The 20,306-nt window shown below is 38.5% G+C and overlaps 1 pseudogene; it reads left to right on the top strand.

The window, feature by feature from the left end:
- The first annotated feature begins 7,747 nt into the window (after positions 1-7,747).
- Positions 7,748-7,846, top strand: LOC132280543 (small nucleolar RNA R71; annotated as a pseudogene).
- Positions 7,847-20,306: the final 12,460 nt, after the last annotated feature.

The following is a 20,306-nucleotide window of genomic DNA, read 5'->3' as shown; positions in this document are numbered from 1 at the left end:
GTGTTGAGATCGATCATGTTAGATCGATTGAACTATGATCTGAGATCGATTGAAAATGTTGATTTCCACCTTTTTCTTCCTTTTGCTTCCACTTGGCTCCTTTCTTTAATTTATCCCAGAATTGCTTCATTTCTGCTCTTATTTGGCTGAGTTAGCTTATTTTCGGGATAAGTGCTTGAAAATGGAAATAATACGAAATCAATCTAAAATAGTAAAGTAAGATAGATAAAGGTACTAGAATGTCTAAGCTTAAGGGGTTTAAATACGCACTTTTCAGCGCTCATCATACCCCCAAACTTAAATATTGCTAGTCCCTAGTAATGAACTAGAAAGTAAATGAATGAAATGAACAACTATACAACTATGAACTAGAAAACAATGAATGGATAACGCCACTTTCGTAGGGAACACGATTGCACTTAGCATATGCAACAAGCCTTTTAAACCCCTAGGTTACCCCTAGTGGAAGAGTGAAGTCTCATAAGGGTTTCCAGAAATGGTACCCACAGACATTAAGCTCAATCTTTCAAAAGAGGCACCAATATTGCAAACAAGTATTGGGAGAAAACTACCTCAAGTATGCAATTTTTCAACCATTTCCAAGTATGGTCCTCCACACATCAAGAAAATGATCATGCAAATCAAAACAACTTTAGAATCCTTTTGAGTGGACCAGCATCAAATATGTTGCTATCTTAGCCAACTAAAGAATTAATCACATCCTTACCCTCAAACTAACACACAAATCTAGTACCGATCATTAAGACAAAAAGTGGACCTTTTATTAAAGCTTTATTGTTCTAGGTGCGCTTATTCTTTTCACTTGATTTTTTTTTTTTTTTTTTTTTTTAGGATCAAAGATGGAACCATGGTGCAATGTGTTGATCTATTAAGCTTTTTAGCGATTTATGAGATCGAGCATTAGGTCAATGACTCCCAAACCAGACGGCTTTAGGGCACTAGGTGTTCAAACACCCCTACGAACTAACAAGCTTAAATCAACTAGGTTACAAATCAAAACAACCTCCATCTAATCATTTCCCACTTCTCACCATTTGGGAGAAGTCCTCACTTTTGTATTGCTTTATATATATATATATATATATATATATATATATATATATATATATATATATATTCATTTATTAACCTAGAGTTTGGGCCCTCCACCTTTCGGCGCGAGAAGTTTAGTGCTTGATGAGGCTAGAATCCCGACTACTTAGTGAAAAGGGGTTGTTATCCACCTTTATCAAGAATGAAAGCTTTCAATGCACTACTAGTTTAATTGGGATATAACCAATTCAATAATCAACAAAGCATGTACCCACAAATGAATGCTAGTATGTGCCTGTGCTAGTATAGAATTCTAGAATAAATCTCAAAACAATCACAAAATTAAGATGATGTAGACCACAAGTGCAAGCAAGATATCAATGTTTCAAAAAATTTACTCCTAAATGGCTTCCACAAGGCATACAAGGAGTATTGGACTCTCAAGTCAAGCAATTTTTAAATTTTAAGCAACATAGTCCTTAAAAGATCAAAATCATAACTAGATACGGACCAATCATAGAAAATCTCTCAAGTACACAAGTCATGCTCAAAATTTTGAATTTAAAAACAAACACTGTAACATACACCGTTACCCCCAAACTTAAATGGCACAATGTCCTCATTGTGCAAAGAGAACAAAAGGAAAGAGTATACCGGTGCAATTAAGGCAAAGAATGGTCGGGACTGAAGTATCCAAATTGGGTGGCATGGCCCCCCCAAACTTGGGATTAACTATAGTCCTGAAATTTGGCACTCGGATAAACTCATTAGATAACAAAAAGGGATAATCAGTGCACAGTGGACATGCAAGTGTAAATGAAATAAAACAGTGAGAGAGGTATAAGGGTGGTCTTGATAATCGGGTAACACTCTCTCACTGAAGTCACTGTGATGCACCTGATGGAGTCAAACATAGAGAGATAAGAATATAACATATGATATCCATAACAAAAGCATATATAAAGAAAATAAAGTATAGAGTACATCAAAAGATCAAAGCCGACAGACCGGCTGCAAATAATATATAGTGATAAAAATGAAGTATAGAGCACATAGGTGGAGCATAAAAAGATAGAAGAATTGAAAATCTCAGGTGAAGGAGGCAGGTTGGGCAGGGCGAGCTCCGCAGATATCACGAGATAAGTCTCAGAGTGCAGTCATGATATCCATGTGGAAAATAGCAAAATTAGCTCGGTGGGCTACAACATCGGCTCGAATGGTAGCAGTATCAGCTCGGAGAGCAACCACTGCATTCTCAAGAGCCTGAAGACGCTCTCCAAAGTTGGGGGTCTGACTAGGAGCCTTAGGTATGGATGAATCAGAAGAAAGATCCTGAGTCTACTTCTTCTTATGTACTGGCGACTGGGCTATAGAGTGCTGCTTTGCGTCATCTGCAGGTCACTCCAAATTGATGTCTATGTGCTCGGCAGCTGGACCGACTGGTACATCATCCACTGTGGGATCTGCTACTGTTGCCTGAGCTACTGCCTCTGCCTCCTTAGCCTCTAGCTCCTCTGCAGCCACTACTATATGGTCCTGCAGTCTAGTGATGATAGCATTGTAGCTCTTGTCCCGGTCTTTCTTCAAGAAGTGACAGGAACCTCTCTCAGGGTACTCCCGAGGATGGAAAGGGTAGCGCTGGTCAATAAGTATCCGGGTGATGAGGTGGTCGAATGGGAGAGACTTAGCCCTTCCGGGCTTCTCCTTACTGATATACTTGTCGAATAGCTTCCTCATCACACTCTAGATGAGCGCGGGGATAGATACCCAGTGGCCTGTGTAAAATGCGTAGAGGGCTGTCAAATAGTCTTCTCGCCGCTAGATCTTGTGCCCGGCCATATATATATGTCGAAAAAGAACAGAATCGAAGAACCATAGGTCATCTGGAAAGAATGTGCGGGTGGCGAAAGTCTTGCCATCGGTATGGTGACCTGTAAGAAATACTGCCATGTCGGTATAAGAAGGCTTGTATAGCCTCGGATATAGCTCCTGTAGCTCCGGAGGGCATCTGTGTGGACAATGGCATGAGCGGGCTAGCGAGACCACAGTGATAGTAATCTGATGGCCATCTATGGTAGTGACCAGCTCTGCTGTGGTACGCGGGGACGGCGGAGGTTTTAGAAGAACATCCGTACCAGCCGCGGGTAGACTAGCTCTGTAACTGGGGCAAGAATAACTATAAGGCCCCTCTAGATAATGTCATGGTAAGCTAATCGAGTCAGCACCAATCTGGAGAAGAAGTCTGTGTCGAACACCGACTCATGATCCACTACCATATGCGCATATCTAGGCGTAGGCCTATCACGCTCTCGAGTTGGCTGAGCTGGCTGGCATGGTGGAGATGGTACTGGTGAATGCTCAGCTCCAGCATGTGATGGAGATGGTGATGGTGTAAACGTAGGCTGAGCTGCAGAAGTGGATGGAATATGATCATCCTCAGCCTCATGAGCAGGTGACTGAGGTGGAGTAGGCTGTACTGGCTCCTCCTGTGCATAAGAGGGCTCTGCTGGCTCTTCTATCCTTGGTCGGATATGTCTCTGAGGCCCGTGTTGCCTCTTAGCAATAGTCTTGCACTCAATCATAACCTGAAAAATAATTTAAAAACTTGCAAGGGGAGTTAGTGCCAGAATTAAGAATTGTAAGCACAAAATAGAAACATGCATGTCAAATAAGATAAACAAAACATATATGACATGTATCTATGCAAGTGACAAGATATGAAACATGCTAAACAATGTAAGTATAAAATGAATCCAATAGGGAATATCACAAGCATTGGGCATATATGAGATAGCATGAACATAATATATGATGAATGAAATGTGTGTGTGAGATTTGTGAAGTTCGATCGATCATAAAAAGGTTTGAGATCGATCTCAAAACTTTGATCGATTTGAGAAATAAGTTCGATCGATCTCTCAAGATCGATTTGAGATATGAGTTCGATCGATCGAGCTGTGCGAAAGTGAAAACTCAAAGGTCATAGATCTGTGACTTTGGAAGCACGGGGGCCACACGAACAAGGTCGTGGGCCCATCAACACAACAAATCAATCAATTCTAGCCACATTACAAAGCCCATACTCCCAAAATCAATTCAAAATTTAAAATATAAAACCATATATATGCACATAGATACAAACATGCTTCAAGCTCATCAATGGAGGATATTATCATCATTCATCCTAGATCTAGCATGTAGGCAACATATATTGTCAAATTGAAGCTTGAAATGACAAAGTGTGGCTCGGATCTTACCTCTAGTCGCGAGAGGAGATGAGAGGCAGATGGTGATGTAAATCCAAGAGGAGAGAGAGAAAATCAAAGTGTGGATCTCGTTGGAGATTCGTCAGAGAAGATGATGATGATGGGGCACAGTGGTGACGAGAAGGATGAGGGACAAGGGTTTAGAGGGTTGGATCGATCTAATGGATCGATCTTGAGACCCTCCAGGTCTATTTTTAAAAACATTTCCCGATCAGTTCGATCGATCGAATTGAGACTTCAGATCGATCGAACTTTGATGATCTCTCCTTAAAGTATTTTTGGGATTTTTTGAAATTTTTGAAAAATTAAAAACTAAAATTTAAAATTTAAAATTAAAAAGTAAAATTTAAAAATAGAAAATATTTTTCGAGTTTTGAAAAATAAAATAAAATAAAAATAAAATCTTTTTGGATTTTCGAAATAAATAAAGTAAAATCTTTTTTTTTTTTTTTTTAGATTTAAAATAAAATATTTTTGTGATTTTTGGAAAATAAGATAAAATAAAATAAAATAAAAATATTTTTGAATTTTTGTTAAAATTAAAAGTCAAATAGAGTCAAACAAAGGTCAAAATAGAGAATTGAAGAACTAAGATCGATCTGAACAAAATGTTCGATCAATCAGACAAAAAACAAAAATATACAGGTTTTTGGTTCAAAAATTTGGTTAAGTGTTGGAACTTGAAGATCGATCAAACTTTGAAGTTGGATCGATCGAAGAACTTCAGATCGATCTTGAAATGTTTTCGATCGATGAGACAAAGAGTTGAAATATGCAGGTTAATGCAGGCTCAAAATTTTTTTAAGTGTTGGATCATGAGATCGATCGAACTTTGAAGTTGGATCGATCTAAGGTCTCTTGATCAATCTAAGAATAAGTTCGAATGATGGGACAGAGAGGTGATTTGGATGCAGGTGGATACCGCTGGAAATTTTTTCTAAGTGTTGGATGCAGGTGGAAGTTCGATTGATCGAACTCTTAACTGAGATCGATCGAACTTATGCATAATACTCAATCACAACATAAAATTCATATAATCCTAATCACAGTTCCTATCAATGCATATAAACCAAAAACAAGTATCTAAACTTCACAAGAAATGAAATTTAAGATAGAAATGAGGGAGGAATAGGGTTTTGACACCCTACAAAATGTCGTGCTAGTTTTTAACGTCTCTAGCAAGACATTGGGCTCTTTTAGCCAGGATCAAAGATCTTGTAACGCATCCCTTCCTTGTTGGGGTGATGGATGCTTTGAACCCCACCCAATAAATAGTTCTTTGAAGAACTTATTGGATTAAGCTCAAAAGAAACTTTTGTTCCCTTGTCAATGCAAGAACAATCTTTGGGCTTCCATGCCCTTTCAAAGCAAGAATTTGAAACAACACTTTGAGAATGCAAGGTTGAAGATATTCCTTTGAAGTTTTGGTCTTACACAAAAGCTCACTTCCTTGACATTGAAAATCATGACATTTGTCTACAATATTAACCTCTTCTTCATATTTGTCAAATGAATTGGGTGTGGGATTAAAGATATTCAACTTCACCTTCATGTGGCCAAATGAGATCTTCATTATTCCCGTCCTACAGTTGATGTTGGCATTAGCGGTTGCGAAGAAAGGACGGTCAAGGATAACGAAAATTTGGCTCTTAGGATTAGGGACCGGTTCCGTGTCAATGACAACGAATTCAACGGGGAAGAAGAATTTGTCAATCTTAATCAATAAATCTGCAATTATACCCCTAGGCTTCTTAATGGATGGGTCGGCAAGTTGTAAAAATACTGACGTCGGTTTCAATTCACCTAGGCCCAATTTGACATAAACCAAGTATGGAAGAAGGTTAACACTTGCTCCTAAGTGAAGAAGCGCCCGATTAATGATATGATCACCAATGATGCATAAAGTAGTAGGTGAACCGGGGTCCTTAAACTTTGGCAAGGTGTTATGTTGCAAAATTGAGCTTACTTGCTCAGTCAAAATCACTTTTCTTGGTGCTTGGCTCTTGTTCTTCCTCTTTTGGGTGCACAAGTCTTTCAAGAATTTGGCATAAGCTGAAATTTTCTTGATTGCATCCAGAAGTGGAAGATTGACTTTTACTTGCCTAAACATTTCTATGATTTCATTGGTTTTTGCCTTTTGTTTGTCTTTTGAAATGGATCCTTTTAAGGCATCCGGAAATGGAACTTTTGGTTCAAACACTTTTTCAAAATTTTTCTTTAAAGTCTCTTCAACACAAGAAGTTTTAAAATCACTTTGTTTTAAATCATTTTTCAGCAAAACCTTTTCAAATTCATTTTTCAGCAAATCTTTCTTTAAATCATTTTCAAAATCATTCTTCAAATCACATTTTGAAGTTTTCTCATTCACAAGATCATGTATATGCAATGAAGGAGGAATGGGATGTGAAATGGGACAAGTGACAACTTGAGGTTGCACCGGTTCACTCTCTTCATTGGACATTTCAACTAGATTGTCCACAATCCTACCACTCCGCAAGGTAGTCACCGCCTTAACATGTTCAATGGTGTGGCCTTCCGTTGAGGAATGGGTTTCCACAACACATTGTTGCTTAGGTGGGGTATTAATAGGCATCTTTCCCTTCTCTCTTGCTTTGAGAGTGCTTGCTATTTGCCCTACTTGGGTTTCTAGCTTCGCAATGGATTGAGAGTGGGAATGAAGCAATTGAGTGTTAGCCTTTAAAGTGCCCAAAGCATTCAAAACTTTTTCTTCAAAAGCGGGACTTCTAGTATTTCGTTGGGAATAAGATTAGTTTGGAAAATGAGAATTAGCAAATTGATTCCCTTGTGATTGATAAGGTCTATAACCTTGGGATCCTAGGTTTTGAAGTGGAGGTGGAATGTACTTCCCTTGAAAACCGCCTTGGGAAAGGTTTGAGCCATCTCCTTGGTTTTTCCAAGAGAAACTCAGATGATTCCTCCAACTTGGATTATAATGAGTACCATAAGGATTGTTCCCTTGGTTCACAAAAGCTGCATTGACTTGTTCATTAGGTTCATTTTGCACTTGTCCGTGAGGACAATGAGAAGTAGAATGAAGAACACTAGAACAAGTCATATATGTTTCATTTGACACACGATGAGAATGGTTTGGGAAGGAAGATACTTGGTTCACCGAGTTTTGGTTAATCAAGAATTGATCAAACCTTTGAGATAAGGACTTCATTTCGGCAGCTATTTCATTTGAGTGGTCAACTTGATGTAAGCCAACACTCTTCCTACCTTGTGAATTTCTACCATTCTTAGATGATAATGTTCTATGCAAAGAATTTTCACTCATGCTCTCATAAAGACGCCACACGCCATCCTCATGCCTATCAATGTATGAGCCACCCATGGAAACATCAACCATGCCTTTGTAATTGTCCAATAAGCTCTCAAAGAAATATTGAACTAATTGCCATATGGGTATGTCATGATGTGGACACTTCCTAAGCAATTCATTGAAGTGTTCCCATGCCTCATAAAACGTTTCTCTATCCCCATGTGAAAATTCTCGAATTGAGGTTCTCATGGCATTGGTCTTAGAAACCGAATAATATTTCTTCAAGAACTCTTGTTGCATTTCTGCTCAAGAAGTGATTAAAAAAGGCCTAAGATTGTTAAACTAATACTTTGCCTTATCTTTTAAGATTAATGGAAAAAGTTTGAGTCTTAAAACTTCTTCCGGCATGTTCGTATATTTTACGGTGGAACATACTTCAAGAAACTCATCCAAATGCTTATAAGGTTCTTCACTTGGAAGTCCATGATAGTTAGGAAGCATTTGAATGGTTTGTGGCTTAATTTCATAGTGATGTGCTCTAAATGGTGGCAATTGAATGCATGTGGGTGTATTATATTCATTAGGCACATAGTGATCTCTTAAAGCAAGTGGAGGATTAGCAATTTGAGGTGCAACATGGGCAACTTGATTTTGATTTCCTTGAATGATGGGAGGTTGTGGAACATACATTGGCCTTGGCATTCCAAATGGAACTTGGCCTTATTGTTGTTGTGGTTGGTGAATGAATGGCCTAAGCATTCCTAATGGTGCTTGAATGTTCTCATGGTACACATTTGGATGAAGAATACCTTGTTGGTCTATGTGACCAAGATCCTCTACATTCTCTTCATTATGGCCTTCCATTGATGTAATGGATCGGGTAGAACTAGAACTTCCTCTTCCCCTAGGATTTCTAAGTACGGATTTAAGATGCAAATCAAGAGGGATAAGAACTGGTCTTAGTGATCTACGACCATGCATGCACAATGTGAAAACACATAAACATAATGAATGAATGAACACTTCAACTTCACAACAATTTCAATGAAACTTCCTCCACAAACACTTAACCCATACTCCTATGCTTTAACAACAATGATGCAAAGAACAATTAAAAATGCCTCCACGCGGGCTCACGATTTACTAAGGGATTGAGTAAGAAAAAGCTCACAAAGGTCCTTTAGCACTTCAACTCCAAATTTATAGCTTAGCTTAGCAAATTTTTTAATTTTTTTTAGCATTTTTCCATGCTTGCTTAGCTTCTTTGCTTGAATGGTCCTTGCTTGCCTCCTAGCTCAGTGCTCCTTGTCAAAGATGAACAAACACAATAAGTAACAAAAACAAAAATAAAAACAAAGTAAAGACATGATTAAAAGAGTACTAATTCCTAATTGATTCCACAAATACGATGTTGCCTAATCCCCGGCAACGGCGCCAAAAACTGACGGTTGTTGTGTTCACCGTCCTACACCATGAAGCTTAAGAAAGAGTGTGCATTAAGGCGATGGCCAAGTTTAACATTTATAGAAGCCACTACTACCTTCACTAAAAATATAGTTAGGGCGAGTAGGGATCGTCCCAAGGGATTGGAGTCGAATTTAGTTGTGGAATAACTATTAGGGTTAGTAGGTTGAGTGATCAAACAAATGATTGGTTGGTTGATTAAACTAGAGAGCCAATTAAACTAAATAATTGAATACAATAAGGAGTAAGTAAAAGAGAGAGATCTTGGCGTTCAGAGGTCACCACCAAGCAATACTTTTCTACACCCTTAACAAGTGACTAATGAGGGAAATGTGTGTTGCAATATTGATGTGTGTGTGTGTTTGGTTGATTCAATTAGCAAGGGTGACCAATTAAGCATACATTGTCTAATCAACATGTGAAAAGCACAATATATCTATCAATTAAGTATATATTGTCTAAATAGCATGTGAAAAACACAATATATCTAGCAAGTCATTAATCCTTTCATTAAGCTCACAAGCCAAATACACCACAAGGTTAGAGACATATGTTACTTGCATTCAAAAGTATGGAACATCAAACAACAAGCATGGATTGTCCTCCCATCTAATAACTATGCTACCACTACACTACAATTAAGCTAATGACAAGAAATTAAGGTAATTAAGCTAAGGGAAAGGCACAATCCATCAAGAAATGAGCATGAACCATCTAGAAAATTACAAGAGCATTCATTTAAGCACTATGTTTTGACAATCTCTAGATCTATAGCATTAATACACATAGACATGCATCAATAACACAAGAAATAGAGACAAACACATGAACATCTATTCTAGCATATATAGACATATGGATAGAATGAAATGATCAATTGGAAGCATTAAACCACATAAATAATTGAATAAACAAGATCTATGTATATAAAAGTTCCAAAACATGTATTACAACATTAATCCCTCAATAATACACAAAATTAAGATGTAGAAAGCATGCTTGGGGCTAACTCTAGCCCTAAAAGGATGTCTAGCCACTCATGGTAGTGTTTCTCCAACCTTTAAGGGCTAACTCCATGGTAGAGATTTGCTCCTTGGTTGATGAAGAGTCTCCTATGGTGTCTCTAGCCTCCTCCTCCTCTAAACTTGCTCTCCAAGAGTTCTACAAGGTATGAGATGATATGATATGGTATAAGGTCCTCCCATGTAAAGAGCAATCCTTATCCTTATATAGGTAGGTCAAATGACACCCAAAATGAGCTGGAGTCGTGGACAAAATATTCCCCAATGATTGGATAAAGGACAACTTTCAATGAGCTGGAAATTTAACTTTTTCGCACCGGAGGAAGTTCGATTGATTGAACCTTGGACTTGGATCAATCGAACATGGCTGAGATCTATCGAACTTATGCTGGATCGACCTTCAATTGTGGCACTTTTTGGATAAAGATAAATCTAAGATATTTTGAAGATATTTTTGGGAAAATGACAAAAGTGGTTGGTAGGGTGGTAGAACTAGATAAGATCAATCATTTGGAAAAGGACAAAGCAGTTCAATCGATCGAAGAATGATGTTGGATCGATCAAACTTTTGAGATCTCTGAAAATGTCATCATGGCTCTGATCCATCTTGAAGTGCTGAGATCGATCATGTTGGATCGATTGAACTTTGATCTGAGATCGATCGAAGATGTTGATTTCCACCTTTTTCTTCCTTTTGCTTCCACTTGGCTCCTTTCTTTGATTTATCCTAGAATTGCTTCATTTCTGCTCTTATTTGGTTGAGTCAGCTTATTTTCGGGATAAGTGCCTGAAAATGAAAATAATACGAAATCAATCTAAAACGGTAAAGTAAGATAGATAAAGGTACTAGAATGCATAAGCTTAAGGGGTTTAAATATGCACTTTTCAGCGCTCATCAAGATCACTATGAGCTTCACCCAGCTCACCCTTTAAGAAGGGAAGTAGATTATTATGAGCTTCATCTAGCTCACCCTGTAATAAGGGAAGTAGATTACTATGAGCTTCACCCAGCTCACCCTTTAACAAGGGAAGTAGATTACTATGAGCTTCACTCAACTCACTCATTTAACATGAATATCTTAACATATCAAAATGATAATGAATTATTTGAAACAACTGATCCAAGTAGGGAATACTTTATTAAAGTTAAAGCTGATAACAAGGCTATTTAAGACATTCATTCGTAGAGAATGAGACAATTATTGAAACTAGAAGTATTAGCAAAAACAAATACTAAATTGAGAGTAAACTAAAATTGGTCACTAATAATATTTCTTTAGATGCTCAACATTCCATGGGTGAGGCAGTGGCTTTCCCTTTAAGTCCTCAAACCAGTATGTTCCTGGTCGCTGACATCGCGTAACTTTGTAAGGCCCTTCCCATGTGGGACCTAGTTTCCCTATGGTTAAATCCTTAGTCGCTTGAGTAACTTTGTAGAGTACTAAATCTCTTACTGAGAACCTCCTAGGCTTAACCTAAGCGTTGTAATACTTGGAAACCTTCTGTTAATAGGCAACCATCCTAATCTTGGCTTGGTCTCTCCTTTCTTCAATTAAGTCCAAGCTTGCTTCCAACTCCCTTTCGTTCTGCTTGGGCTCGTAGTGCTCCGTCCTAAAGCTTGTTATGCCAATCTCTATAAGTACTACTGTTTCACTTCCAAACGCTAAAAGAAAAGGGGTTTCCCCTGTGGGAGTCCTTGTAGTAGTACGGTAAGCCCACAGTACACTCAGTAGCTGCTCAGCCCACAGTCCCTTTGCAGTGTCAAGTCGAGTCTTGATCATCTGAAGGATTATTCTATTAGTGACTTCGGCCTGTCCATTCGCCTGGGGATGTCCTGGCGATGAGAAAGGGTGAGCTGAGTGAAGCTCGTATTCATCTACTTACTTTATTATATAGACGAGCTGAGTAAAACTCGTCTTAATCTACTTTCCTTATTAAAGGGATGAGCCGACTAAAGATGTCAATAGAATAACATAACTCACACTGACTTGTTCGTTAGAGCCTACTCCACCAGTAACACAATAGTGTTTGTAGGATCATTTTTTTCTTCTCTTTATTCAGGAAGTCAGATTAGATCCGGGTTGCGTAGAATCCATCATCAACAATATTAAAGGTAAACCATCTTGGCAATGTTACAAGATTTTAAAATTAAAACAAACGAACAACAGACATTATTTTTATCCTCTAACAATAAACTCTCTCTTAAATCATAAATTTAAAATTAAAGACACATCTTAATGGTAAGACTCCTTGTGCAATAATAAGCGCCGAATATTGCATATTCAAGCACCCTAAATTACATTAGTTAAGTCCATTATTTGATTTTATTATGTAGATTATCTTCATTTGTGCATTTTTGTTTATTTTCACGTTCATTGGCTTAAAAGAAGCAAGAATGATGTTTTGTTGAAATTTTGAATGCAAAGGCACAATGCTGAAGCTTGGCAGCAGTGGAACCTGACTTTTGTCGCCATTTTCGACCTAGCAAACTCAAGAAATGGACTTCCATCATAACATGAAAGATTTATATCTCTGAATTAGCTTTCTAAATCTTCAAACGGTTTGTCATTCGGAGCTCGGAGCAGAGAGTTATGGCCTTGTTACCAGAGGTACGCAGAACTGCATGGCAGCAATGAAATTCTGCCTTGATCTTCATTTTCGACCAACCATCCTTGAGAATTGGATCTCCACCAAAATATGAAGTATTTAAAACTCTAAATTAGCTCTCCAAATCTTCAAACGGTTTGTCATTCGGAGTTCAGAGCGCAAAGTTATTGCCATTTCATCAAAGTAGGTCCAGGCAGAGCAAATGGAGAATAGGCATTCTGCCCAATTTTCGAGTGCTCGAGGCCCAAATTTGAGCACTCGAATTTAGGGCAGTTTGTCTCCGAAAAATCACTATTTCAGCCACTTGTTTATTGGTTCCTTCATTTTTCTGATTTCCTTCTTTATGAGGTGGTTGGAGATGTTCCTAGGGGGAGGAGAGAGAGCCTAGTTTGGTGGTAGATAAGAGGGATAAGAGCCACACATCTCCTAAGCTAGTTTGGATCAGATTTTGGGGAGAGAAGAGAGCAAGGAGATAGAGTTCTTCAAGCTTGAAGAAGGGAGCACGAAAATGGAGGAGGTCTTCAAGCTTCTTCCTTCTTCCATTGCTCCTATGGGTAACTAAATCTTCTCTAGGGAAATGATGAAGCCCCTCCCTTGTAAGCATGTTCTAGTGTAGATTTTACTTTTGGGATTTCAATGTATTATTGTCGGTGATTTTATGATCTAGAGCATTATATGTGTTGTAATGAATTCTAATGTCTATACATGATTATTTTGAGCTATTCATCTTGTCTTAGATGGTTTCTCTTCCTAATCATATTGCTTGCATTTCCATAGTGACAATGGAAGTTAGATCATGGAATGGTTTTAATGGCATGGAGTTTGAGAACTTTGATAAATCATTGCTTAGGATGCCCTTTGATGGTTTATACTTGATTCTTAACTTTGTGTGCTCTCATCATTTAATTAAGGGCTTGATAATCTTTGGCTTAGGGAGCATGTTGAAGACTACACCCTAGTTTAGGTAGTTCAAGCATGTGAATCTTTGATGGATTATTCTTGTTTTTGATTTAATGAACCTCTTGAGGATAGTATAGCAACCAAGGGTTGTTATGTGTCATGACCATCATTTATGTTGATTTTCCCAATTTAATCTCAATCTAGAATGTGTATAGGGTTGGAGCGGATTCATTTCCCTAGTTTTTCTCTACTTGTATTTCATCTCTTTTTAATTCTTGCAAGTTTATAATTTATGCAATTTCAATATTCTTAGCTTAAGTGACAAACAACAAAACCTTTATAAACCCTTCATCATTCTAGAAAGATTCTAGACACTAAGGTTGCCGTAAGACTAGTGCAGTCCCAGTGGTTCGACTTACCCGACCAATAGCCCTATTTTACAATGATTCATGCTATTGCGAAGAGGGTTGATTTATAGTTGATTTCGACCGTCAATCAATTTTTGGCGCCGTTGCCGGGGACTTGCATACGGTTTAGCGACCAAGGTTCTAGGGTTAATTTTAGTTTGATTGTTAATATTGTGTCTTGTGAATATTCCTTGTGTGTTTTGATCATCTTCGTGTTGTAAGATTCTAGGGACTCGAAGCTCGCCGTGGGATTGCTAGCAAATTGTAAGTCTAGAGGACCCCAGGTAAGTCTCTTGACTTCTAGTTTCGCATTGTGAATATTGTGTATGTGTTTAATTTAGTTGTGAAGCCCTTGTCGAGGCTCTTATCTTGTTTAAATTTCGTGTTCAAGCATCGGTCCTTGTCGTGGCCATTTACATTTTTGTCTTGATAATTGAGGAGAAAGGGAATATCATATGTGGAGGTTATGGTGATGCATTGTTGTGTTGATTGCTGTGTGTGTTGTTGAATTACTCCTAGATGGAGAATAATTATCTCCCAACTCAATTCTACACACCACATGCGTTTTGTGCTTTTTGCTCTAGTCATACACATCATACAAGAGATTGTCTTCCAACGAGACAATTCTCGGATTTTTATCTAGAGCAACCAAATGCAAATTTCTTTGAACCGGGTAGTGTTCCATACTTCAATGGTTATAACTCGGGTTGGGGAGACCAACAAAACTTCTTGTGGCATGACATAGGAAATTCAACCCCACAATCTCATATGCAACCTTTTCAACCCAATGATCATTCTTTCCCGCCCTCTTCTCCTTGTCCACCGTCTTCATTGGATGAATTTATTGCTGTCAATGAACAAATGATGGAGTCTTTCCTCACGCAAATGATGGAGTCCAATAAGCAAATGTTGGATGACATTGTTGGCATGCAATCCACTACTCATTCTCATTCCCAATCTAGAGTAGAGTTAGATGACCAAATAGCTCAAATTCAAGAAATGGTTGATACTCTAAATCATGAAAATGAAGAAGAATTTTCCATTGAACTCGTGGCCAATCCAAAAGAAAATTCTATGAATGATGAGATTACTCCTAGTAACTTTCATCATGAGAATGATCAAGTGGTCATCACATATGAAAATGATGAAATGGTGGTTGAAGATCAAGTTATTGCCACGCATCAAAATGAAGTAATTATGGTTCAAAATAAGGAAAATAATGATGATGAGATTGTATCTTGTAAAAATCCAGCACAACCCCTACATAATCCCTTGCTTGATGCACCTCCTTTAATGGAGGATCCTCTAAAAACATGCTTAGCTCATTTTAATTATGCGGATTTTGATGTTGCCAATTCCATTTGGGAGGTGAATTCTTTGCTTGATATTCCTCCACCTATTCACTCTCTTCCTTGGGCAACATCAAATGTATCACTCTCTTGGGAGCTTGCATCTCATCCCATTCCCTTACTTGAGTTGTCTCAAGTTGTTGAGCCCAAACCGCCGAATAAGTGTGAGGAGGATGTTGAAATTTTGAAGGATAAGTTATCGAGCATTCCCGTGCTCAATATGACCCTTCAAAAGCCTTTGCTAGGTGCACCCTCACCTATTCCATCTTCCTATAATCCAAATAAGCACCATAATCCAAAGTTCTTCATTGAGGATGAAGAGTGGGTTGAGGTCTTTCCGTTACCTCTTTTCCACTTTTGTCTTCAAAGTCTTCCTCTGCTTTTAAAAGAATTATCCTATCTAGGGAAATATGACTCTCTAGAGAGACATGGTATAGGGTAAGGAGGACCAACTTGATCTCGGTGCGTCTAGCCATCGACGCTAAATTTAGCACTCATAGGAAGCAATTCTTTCAATTTCCAAGCTTCCCTACCTTCTCAAATTGCTTGTGCCTTGAAATTTTCTGGGAAATGGTTTTGAAAAACCAAAAATTTGATTTTTCTGAAATGGTCTTCAGTTGTGTTCTGCAATTTTAGACCGGCTTCTTAGACCTTCTCAACTCTTGTTTTCATTCCCGGAAGTTTCAGGCTCTATCAGGCAATTTTCTCGGACTTTCGACATGGCACTCACATGCATAGCCTCTTCTCTTCCTACATTGTTGGATCATGATTCCTCAAAATCATCCATACATTGCATTGAAGTTGCAAAAAGTTGAAAAGTTTCTTAAATGCATTCTTGCAGAAGAGAGTAGTTGCAAGGTCTCAAAGTTTTCCCAAATTTCATTCATCCATTCTTTGGCGGAAAATTGCACAGTTTGAAAATTTTTCTAAATTTTCTATGCATTGCAATGAAGTGTAGAGTTTGACAATTTTCCCTTTTTGCATTAGAATGGATTGAAGTTCAAAAGTTTGAAAATTGTCCATGCATTAGAACGAAGTTGAAAAGTTTTCAAAATTTTCCATCCGTGCATTACATTGGAATGAATTTGCAAAGTTTTAGAAAAAATTTCAGAAATTTAATTCATGCATTATATGATGTTGCAAAGGTTCAAAATTTTTTCCTACATTCATCCATGCATTTGAAGAGACTAAATTCCATCCATGCATTTGAGATGAAGTGCAAAGTTTAAATATTTTCCCATGCATTGGCTTGCAATTTTTCTTCCATCCTTAAAAAAATAAAAAATAAAAAATAAAAAGAATATATAAATAAATAAAAAATAAAAAATAAAAAATAAAAACCATGAGCTCATTCATCCATGAATGCATGCATGCATTGCATTCATGCATCATCAACTATGTAGTCAACTTCCTTCATGCAATTTGAGTTCATGCATTCTTTCATCCATTCAATCTGCTAGAAAACCTCATGCAAGCTTTTAAGTTTCAAATTTTGCAGCCTTTGCCTTCATGTTTCATGTAGCCATGCATTCAATTTGCATTCATTCATCCATGCCTTTTAGTTCGAGTGCTAGCTGCTTTGCTTCTAATATTGCATGTTCCCATGTTGCAATTATCAACAATCCATGCATTCCTTCATGTATTCATCCATGCATTCAGCCATGAAAATTTCATCCAACCTTTCAGCCCCAAGCACCTTCTGCCTCAATTTCGAGCAATCTCAGCTCCCTTTGGAGTGCTCGTTGATGCCTTTCAAATTCAGCCCTTCATGTGCAGCTACTGTCTCCATTTCGAGCACTTGAATTCCAATTTCGAGTGCTCGAACCTCCATCCCAAACATCCCAAGCACACTGCCTCACATTCGAGCACTTGAAGGCCAATCCAGAGTGCTCGAAACTTCTACAAAAACAATTCCGAGGCTCTGCTTGTTTTTGGAGCACTTGAAGCTAAATTTAGAGTGCTCAAACTCACCTTGTCTATCTCATCAACCCACTTCCAGCTTCATCTTCCTCTCTCTCTTAAACCACACCACCCCAACATTCCAAACCCACAACCCAACACCACCATGCTCGGGCACCACTCCTGCACAGCACCATGCAATCTCCACCCTCTTGGCACTTCCAATAATTAACCAAAAACCCACAACCAACTCCACGACCTGCATGCCCAATGCTCGACCAAGCACCCTTCCAACCTCTCGGTTCCCATCAAGCATGCATGCTAACCTCACCACCACCATCAACCCAGACCTCACCTTTTCTCACTCGGCTCAACCTCTCCATAACTCATCAACCTCACAACCCCTCCACCAAACCAACCTTCCTCTCTCTCTCAACCCACCACGCAGCCCATGCACAACCATGCAAACCCCAACCACAACAGCCGAGCCCAGTACCGGATTTTCGAGCACTCGAAGACCCACTTCGAGTGCTCGAACCAAGCTCTACCTCCTCTCTTTTAAACCCACTTCATTTCATCTCTTCCTTCACTTCATCCCCACTCTCGGAGCCAACTCCTCACTCACCCACCACCTCGGCTCCCAACTAACCCAACCCACCCCATGCACACCACACCCCAGCCATGTAATAACCCAAACTCCTCCTACCTCCCCCACCTCACCACCATCATCAAACCACCCCCAAACCCACACCCCCATCACCCACAAACCTTCTCTCTCTCCACCCGAGCCATGCTTCCATGCCAACCAAAAAAAAAAAAAAAAAAAAAAAAAAGAAAACCCTATGTTTTTACTTGTGTATAGTAGTTGTGTTTTGACAAGTCTTCCTGTCCAAGTTTGGGGGACGCTTTTGCACACTTACATAGCTGAACATCTACGTTGTCGTCACTCCACTTGGTATTATTGTTCTTTTCCCCCCTTTTTTTCCTTTTTTGCTCTTATTTTGGTATGCTTGTCTTTACACCTTGAGGACAATGTGTCATTCAAGTTTGGGGGTGCATTTATGCATTTTTGGTTTCATAATTTTTGCTAAGCAATGATAGTATAACTTGACATTTGTCGGAGATGAAACATATGTTTAATACCTTGTGTATAGAAGCAATTGAAATTTTTGAAAATAAAGAAAAATTTGAGTTGAAATGATCATGTAGATTCAAATTAGTCTGTATAAATGTCTTAATTAAATTCTCGCTGGATTTGACACTCTTTTAAGCTTCACAATGCACAGATGCACAATGGGAACTTAACTGTGATGCATGCAACTTAATCAACCTTGACCTTGGCCTAGTTAATCTGATTTGATGAACCTAATAGATGAATATCTTTGGCATGATTTAAGTTGTCTAAAAAAAAAAAACTGAGAAAGAAAGAAAAAAATGACCAGTTGACGTTCGTAGCCTTTCCAACTCGAGCTATTAAGCCCTAGGAGTGTCTCTACACTTAGCACCCTAAAGCTGTCTGGTTTGGGAGTTGTTGGCCTAACGCTTACTACAAGGGTTGGCTAGAAAGCTTAAAGGACTTAAACATTGCACGGTCATTCAAAAAAAACTTGTAATAAGCATGGTTTGCTGGAGTTCGTAGCCTTTCCAACTTGAGCTATTAAGCCCTTTGGAGTGTCTCTACACTTAACAACCTAAAGCCATCTAGTTTGGGAGCTGTTGGGGCCTAACGCTTGCTACATAGGTTGGTTAGAAAGCTTAAGGGACTTCAGCATTGCACAACCATTCTATGTTTCGCTTATGAGTTACAATAAATTGTCAACAAGCAACAAAAGTTGTCTTGTAAGTAAAATCATGCCTTAGGGACCTCATTTAAAGGGGAATTCAATGATTTGAAAACTTGTGCTTGGAAATTGGAAAATAAAGTAAAAGCCGCATGTTGAGAATCCAATCCACTTTCACTGAAGTTAGAGTTGATTTCCATTTAAGAGATGACAATTGAGTTATTTATATGGACTATGATGTTGATACATGCATGTTGAAATGTGTTTAGTATCAATGCTTTATATATGCAAGGTAGTATTCCCAATGACCCCATCTCCAGCTCTTTTTCTGTTTCAAGTTATTTTTGAGCTATGTATCTATCTCATTTTACCATGGATGATATTTTTGTAGTAGCATGCCCATGGTTGTCTTTTCATTAAGTTTTTCATTGTAGTTTTGCTAAGGGACTAGCAAAATGTAAGTTTGGGGGTGTGATAAGCGCCGAATATTTCATATTCAAGCGCCCTAAATTGCATTAGTTAAGTCCATTATTTGATTTTATTATGTAGATTATCTTCATTTGTGCATTTTTGTTTATTTTCACGTTCATTGGCTTAAAAGAAGCAAGAATGATGTTTTGTTGAAATTTTGAATGCAAAGGCACAATACTGAAGCTTGGCAGCAGTGGAACCTGACTTTTGTCAGCATTTTCGACCTAGTAAACTCAAGAACTGGACTTCCATCATAACATGAAATATTTAGAGCTCTGAATTAGCTTTCTAAATCTTCAAACGGTTTGTCATTCGGAGCTCGTAGCAGAGAGTTATGGTCTTGTTACCAGAGGTGCGCAGAACTGCCTGGCAGCAATGAAATTCTGCCTTGATCTTCATTTTATACCAACCATCCTTGAGAATTGGATCTCCACCAAGACATGAAGTATTTAAAGCTCTGAATTAGCTCTCCAAATCTTCAAACAGTTCATCATTCGGAGTTCGGAGCACAAAGTTATGGCCATTTCATCAAAGTAGGTCTGGGCGGAGCAAATGGAGAATAGGCATTCTGCCCAATTTTTGAGTGCTCGAGGCCCAAATTCAAGCACTCGAATTTAGGGCAGTTTGTCTCCGAAAAATCACTATTTCAGCCACTTGTTTCTTGGTTCCTTCATTTTTCAGATTTCCTTCTTTATGAGGTGGTTGGAGATGTTCCTAGGGGGAGGAGAGAGAGCCTAGTTTGGTGGTAGATAAGAGGGATAAGAGCCACACATCTCCTAAGCTAGTTTATATCAGATTTTGAGG

This window comes from Cornus florida, unplaced genomic scaffold (assembly GCF_030987335.1).
Source record: "Cornus florida cultivar Cherokee Brave unplaced genomic scaffold, ASM3098733v1 CherokeeBrave_3.0.0_Hap2_Chr10, whole genome shotgun sequence".
Lineage (NCBI taxonomy): Eukaryota > Viridiplantae > Streptophyta > Magnoliopsida > Cornales > Cornaceae > Cornus > Cornus florida.
Note: the sequence above shows the minus strand (reverse complement) of the source record. Positions and strands in the feature narration are given on the sequence as shown.